This window comes from Palaemon carinicauda, unplaced genomic scaffold (genome assembly GCF_036898095.1).
Source record: "Palaemon carinicauda isolate YSFRI2023 unplaced genomic scaffold, ASM3689809v2 scaffold816, whole genome shotgun sequence".
Taxonomy (NCBI): Eukaryota; Metazoa; Arthropoda; class Malacostraca; order Decapoda; family Palaemonidae; genus Palaemon; species Palaemon carinicauda.
This window is the reverse complement of record NW_027172112.1, coordinates 61,501-67,500: the sequence shown is the minus strand read 5'-3', so window position 1 is coordinate 67,500 and position 6,000 is coordinate 61,501. Positions and strand designations below refer to the sequence as shown.

Genomic DNA, 6,000 nt, shown 5'->3' with positions numbered 1-6,000 from the left:
ATGCTACACGCGGACAGCTCTCGACAAACTGATCAATCTGAAATCCCACTGCAACCTAGACGCATGTGTCAGCCTGGACATATGCTGGTTAAAGTCAGTCGGGTTTTTCCCTGCGTCATGATAGACAAACAGTTGCTTCTTTGCGCCACTAACCGGACTCGATACTGTCGCCTCCTCGCGGCACGCGGTAGATTTGCAACAGGCGGGACGCACACACCACGCTGTATCCTCATGGTTAGGTGAACGCATACAGCACGCTGACACCTTGCGTATGTTTCCTAATAACCTATCCTGCTGTAACTAATGTTTGCCGGAGGTTTTCTTTTCGGAAGAAGGCGACGTGTCAGCACCGAAAATAGTGTAAGACATAGTTCATCGAGGGAAAAAGTGCTCAATTTACTTCTGTTGACGCTTCTTCTCCTCCTCCAGATTGGGGGAATGTCTAGTACTTTCCTCTGGGGACTATCGACTACTGTTCACGATATCTCGCAGCATTAGATACGTTCAGGCTGAAAATGTCATGAGGACTTTCCCAGGTTGGTCACGGGACTACGGTTGATGATCCCTCACAGCGATCGTTCACGCTTGAGTTGGCGCATACGGTGCCCCGCAAGTGTATGTTATGTCTGAGCTAAAAGAGGTCTTCTTCTTCTTCTTCTTTTTTTTTTTTTTTTTTTTTTTTTTTTTTTTTTTTTTGCTTTACGATTCTTTTTGGGGAAAAATTTCTCCTAGAAGAATCTAAGGACAACCATAGACCAAGAAAACGGTCTTCCGATAGTATCAGACACCGTAGTTCTCCGATGCTCAGCTACGCTTCCTCGCAGAGATCAGCTCATGTTATGGAAAGCGTTAGAGCAGACACATGTGGCAGTCTGGTCTCTCCCATTCTTTCTTTCTTTTTTTTTTCTTTTTTTTTTCCTTGCCTTTACTATTCTTGGGGGGAAAAATTTCTCCTAGAAGAATCTAAGGACAACCATAGACCAAGAAAACGGTCTTACGATAGTATCAGACACCGTAGTTCTCCGATGCTCAGCAACGCTTCCTCGCAGAGATCAGCTCGTGTTATGGAAAGCGTTAGAGCAGACACATGTGGCAGTCTGGTCTCTCCCTTACGGCAGACGCAGACGCCTGTCTGGTCTCTCCCTCGCGCAGACGCAGACGCCAGTCTGGTCTCTCCCTCGCGCAGACGCAGACGCCAGTCTGGTCTCTCCCTCGCGCAGACGCAGACGCCAGTCTGGTCTCTCCCTCGCGCAGACGCAGACGCCAGTCTGGTCTCTCCCTCGCGCAGACGCAGACGCCAGTCTGGTCTCTCCCTCGCGCTGACGCAGACGCCAGTCTGGTCTCTCCCTCGCGCAGACGCCAGTCTGGTCTCTCCCTCGCGCAGACGCCAGTCTGGTCTCTCCCTCGCGCCGACGCAGACGCCATTCTGGTCTCTCCCTCGCGCCGACGCAGACGCCAGTCTGGTCTCTCCCTCGCGCCGACGCAGACGCCAGTCTGGTCTCTCCCTCGCGCCGACGCAGACGCCAGTCTGGTCTCTCCCTCGCGCCGACGCAGACGCCAGTCTGGTCTCTCCCTCGCGCCGACGCAGACGCCAGTCTGGTCTCTCCCTCGCGCCGACGCAGACGCCAGTCTGGTCTCTCCCTCGCGCCGACGCAGACGCCAGTCTGGTCTCTCCCTCGCGCCGACGCAGACGCCAGTCTGGTCTCTCCCTCGCGCCGACGCCAGTCTGGTCTCTCCCTCGCGCCGACGCCAGTCTGGTCTCTCCCTCACGCCGACGCCAGTCTGGTCTCTCCCTCGCTCCGACGCCAGTCTGGTCTCTCCCTCGCTCCGACGCCAGTCTGGTCTCTCCCTCGCGCCGACGCAGACGCCAGTCTGGTCTCTCCCTCGCGCCGACGCAGACGCCAGTCTGGTCTCTCCCTCGCGCCGACGCCGACGCCAGTCTGGTCTCTCCCTCGCGCCGACGCAGACGCCAGTCTGGTCTCTCCCTCGCGCCGACGCCGACGCCAGTCTGGTCTCTCCCTCGCGCCGACGCCAGTCTGGTCTCTCCCTCGCGCCGACGCCAGTCTGGTCTCTCCCTCGCGCCGACGCCAGTCTGGTCTCTCCCTCGCGCCGACGCCAGTCTGGTCTCTCCCTCGCGCCGACGCCAGTCTGGTCTCTCCCTCGCGCCGACGCAGACGCCGACGCCAGTCTGGTCGTTTCAACTAGTTGCCTCACCTTCGCGTTCTGCGGGACACGCGACTACCGCTCGTGCAGACGCATGCTACACGCGGACAGCTCTCGACAAACTGATCAATATGAAATCCCACTGCAACCTAGACGCATGTGTCAGCCTGGACATATGCTGGTTAAAGTCAGTCGGGTTTTTCCCTGCGTCATGATAGACAAACAGTTGCTTCTTTGCGCCACTAACCGGACTCGATACTGTCGCCTCCTCGCGGCACGCGGTAGATTTGCAACAGGCGGGACGCACACACCGCGCTGTATCCTCATGGTTAGGTGAACGCATACAGCACGCTGACACCTTGCGGCAATCTGGTCGCATGCTAGACGCATACAGTCAAGTCTTTTCTCACAGCATTATAGGCAGATTGTTGTCTCTCCTTTGCGTCTCTCTGGCCACGCAGCTAACGCTCCCTCGCGTCAAGCTTTTGGCTTAAAGTATGTTGAACTCTCGCTGGTTACACGTGATCACGTCTCGACCTCACAGCATGAGGTTCACGTTGTTGATGCTACTTTTCAACAAGCCTAGCTTCGATATCGGTTTCTTTCGACCGATCTGGACGCAGTTCGGGAGGCGGTATAGATCTTGACACACTCTCACGGCATGTTGAGCATATGCAGCATGCTAGAACCATACTGGACTTGTGCTGGGCCCATGCCCATGTGGGATGCATGCTGGGAGCATGCCATCGGACCGTTTCCCCACGTCAGGATCACGAACGGCTTATTTTAAACCATCAAGCTTTAAGTCTGGCTGTCTCCAGTATTTCAGAAAACCCCAAGATCTAGAGGGTTGTTCGAAGGAGGCATTTGAGGCTATTGCTTGTACAAAAGACTTTTACCTCAAGGTTTTGCAGCCTAAATAGGAGGTTTTAGGGTGTGGCGTAGAGCTAAATCAGTCTCTTCATTTAGTAACACTATAACGTAAGTGGCCTATTTCTTCTTAGATCTTAGAAGAAAGCACATTTTTTCCTCTTCGACCATCAAGGGGTACAGGAGTATGCGGGCAGCTGTCCTCAGATGCAGGAAATTTGAGCTATCAAATAAAGACCTAGATCTTCTCAGATCGTTTGAGATGACTTAGAACCGTCAGCAAGATTCGCCAGCTTGGAATTTAGAGGTGGTTTCAAAATTTTGCAGTAGTGACAGATTCGAGCCTTTACACTCGGCTTCCTTATTAAGATCTGACTTTGAAGACTTTTCTTAGTAAGTCTGGCAACAGCTGAGAGTCGGTGAAGTTCACTCTTTTAGCAAGAACATAACTTCAGAAACGGATATGCCATATGCTCCTTGCAACTTGGATTCTTGGTCATGAACAAACGTCCTTCTCATCCATGGCCTAAATCTTTCGAGATCACTATTCTCTCGGGTATGGTTTGTGAAGAGTTGAGAGTTTTTTGTCCGATTAAAATGAAGTTTTATCAAGACAAGACTAAAGGAGTTAAGAGACTATTCAGAGGCTCTTTGGTGCGCAGTCAAGAAACCTGCTCTACCTTTGTCTAAAACGCCCTATCGTTTCTTATAGACTTTAATTACAAAGGCTCGCTCACACTGTGGTGAGGAAGACCTTAAGCTGTTTAAAGAGTAAAGACTCATGAAGTTAGAGCTGTGGGAGCTTCTGTAACTTTTAAACAAAACTGTTCTCTGCAAAGCAATGTGCATACAGCCTTTTGAAGGGGTAATCCTGTATTCGCCTTGCATTACTTATACCGTATCCAGTCTCTTTGTGAAGACGGCTATATTTTGGGATAATTGGTAACAACGAGTGCAGTAGTAGGTGAAACATCCACCACTACATTTCCCTAAATTCCTAGTACCCCTGTTCTCCTCTTGGAACTTTTATATATGTTTTTATGATTGTACGTGAAGATTGGTTGGCAATCTTCCGCAATCTTTGATTTAGTCAGGTGGGCATTTTGTTCCTAGAGAGTGCCCGGAACAAGGGTATTAGTTGAGGTCCTGTCAAGTTATAGGTTATTGCACCGTTTGACAGCTCCTAGAGATCTTCAGCCTTCTGAGTGGACCGCTGGATCTCGTAAGGGTAGCAGACAGAATGGGACAGAGAACCATTGAAGTCAGCTTCCTTATCAGGTACGAACCTCTAAAATGGTTATATTTAACTCTTAAGTGAATTTCCAATTATGTTGCTGTCTCTGACCCGCCACCAAGGGTGTCAATCAGCCATTCTTATACAACCAGCGGGTAAGTTTTATGTTTAAAAATTATATTTTTGTAATAAAATAAATTTTTGAACATACTTGCCCGCTGGTTATATAAGTTATAATCCCACCCTCCTCCCCTCTAGAAACCAAGGGGCTTGGAAGGTCTGAATTGGTTGGAATAGTTCGGCCTGTCTACCGCCAGGGCGCTAGTGTACACCTGGCATAGCTGCGATTGCCACGAGATTTTGAATTTCTGCGGAGCGTCCAAGGGACTATAGCCATTCTTATATAACCAGCGGGTAAGTGTGTTCAAAAATTTATTTTATTATGAAAATATAATTTTTCACAAAGTGAGCCAAATCAGCGGTGTATGAGGGGGAGCGGTTGCAAGCTACCCCCTTACCCCCGCTAACGAACGGAATGGGTAGTTAGCCCTTTCTGAATTTTAATGGCTCGTTATTTCAGCTTCGCCGAAAGTAATACCCCTAAATAAATAGCTAAAGGTTTGTATCGTTAGGAAAAATACAAATTATCTACAAATTTTTCATTTTTGCTCCTTTTGTCATTTTAGCGCATAACTCGGGAGCCTCCGTCTACCTGGTTGTATAGAAAAACACTGATACAGTAGGTGATGTTTCTGTATTAGTTACTTGTTCCAACAGAATACTGTAAAGATAACATCGTTTTATGTTCTGAACCTCTTGGTTATTTGATTTTGGTACTTTATTGGAATTCTCTATACAGTTTAATTACAGCTCTTATTTTATTATGTTAATGATGGTTAGGGTAGAAATGTGTTTGTTCTGTCACTTTATACAAACCCTCGCTATTTATAGGGATATTACTTTCGACGTACATAAAGGAGGAGCCATAAGACTTTTAGTGAGGGATAACTACCCCAACCGCGAGTTAGCGGGAGGTGTTGGGGTAGCTGGCTACCCCGCTCAATCATACACCTGAGCTGAGCATCCAGTTAGCTTTTGGCTCGGGTAGTGTTTGGACGCTACCGCTCACCCCCTCCATTGTCTTGACCTATCATTTGATTTTAAATAATTTCGAAATAATTCTTTAGTAAATATTTTTCTTTTATTAGATTGTGTGCTCTAATTGGCCTCATGCATACTTGTCCTGGACTTGAGGGCTGCTCCTGTGGTACCTTTATGTCCTACATGGAGACTGACCCGCATTACATATGTCCGTTCTGTAGAGGCTGACAGTGTAATCGGGACAAGTGCCAGGAGTGGTCTGCCTCCCAGTGGGAGAGGTTTGGGTGTAGGCACTTACAGAAGTCCAAGAGAGATTCTTCGACTTTGGTCTCTTCCTCAAAGTCGAAGAAGTCTCTTTATTTCTTCTTTGCCCGCTGATCTCTTCCCAAAGCTCCTATTTGATCGGTCTCCTCTGGGGAATGGCCAAATAGTAGCCCGGACTGCTCAAATAAAGGTCACCCGGGGATCGAGGGACAGTTTTGTTTCCCCTGGAGAAAGTTCTGCCCCTACCCCAAGAGAGTGCCTCCTCTTTCTGACTTGTTCAAGTTTGGTCATCACTGGGTTTGGCTGGTCCCCCATCAAAGGAGGCTTTACTTGAGCTCCTCCAAGTGGGTGCCGAGAGGAAGCAAAGT

The 6,000-nt window shown here is 49.1% G+C and overlaps 1 protein-coding gene across 1 annotated transcript in view; it reads left to right on the top strand.

The window, feature by feature from the left end:
- Positions 1-6,000, top strand: part of LOC137637530 (streptococcal hemagglutinin-like) — a gene marked incomplete at its 3' end in the record, with an annotated part of 68,551 nt that overhangs the window by 11,455 nt on the left and 51,096 nt on the right. The window lies entirely within an intron of this gene.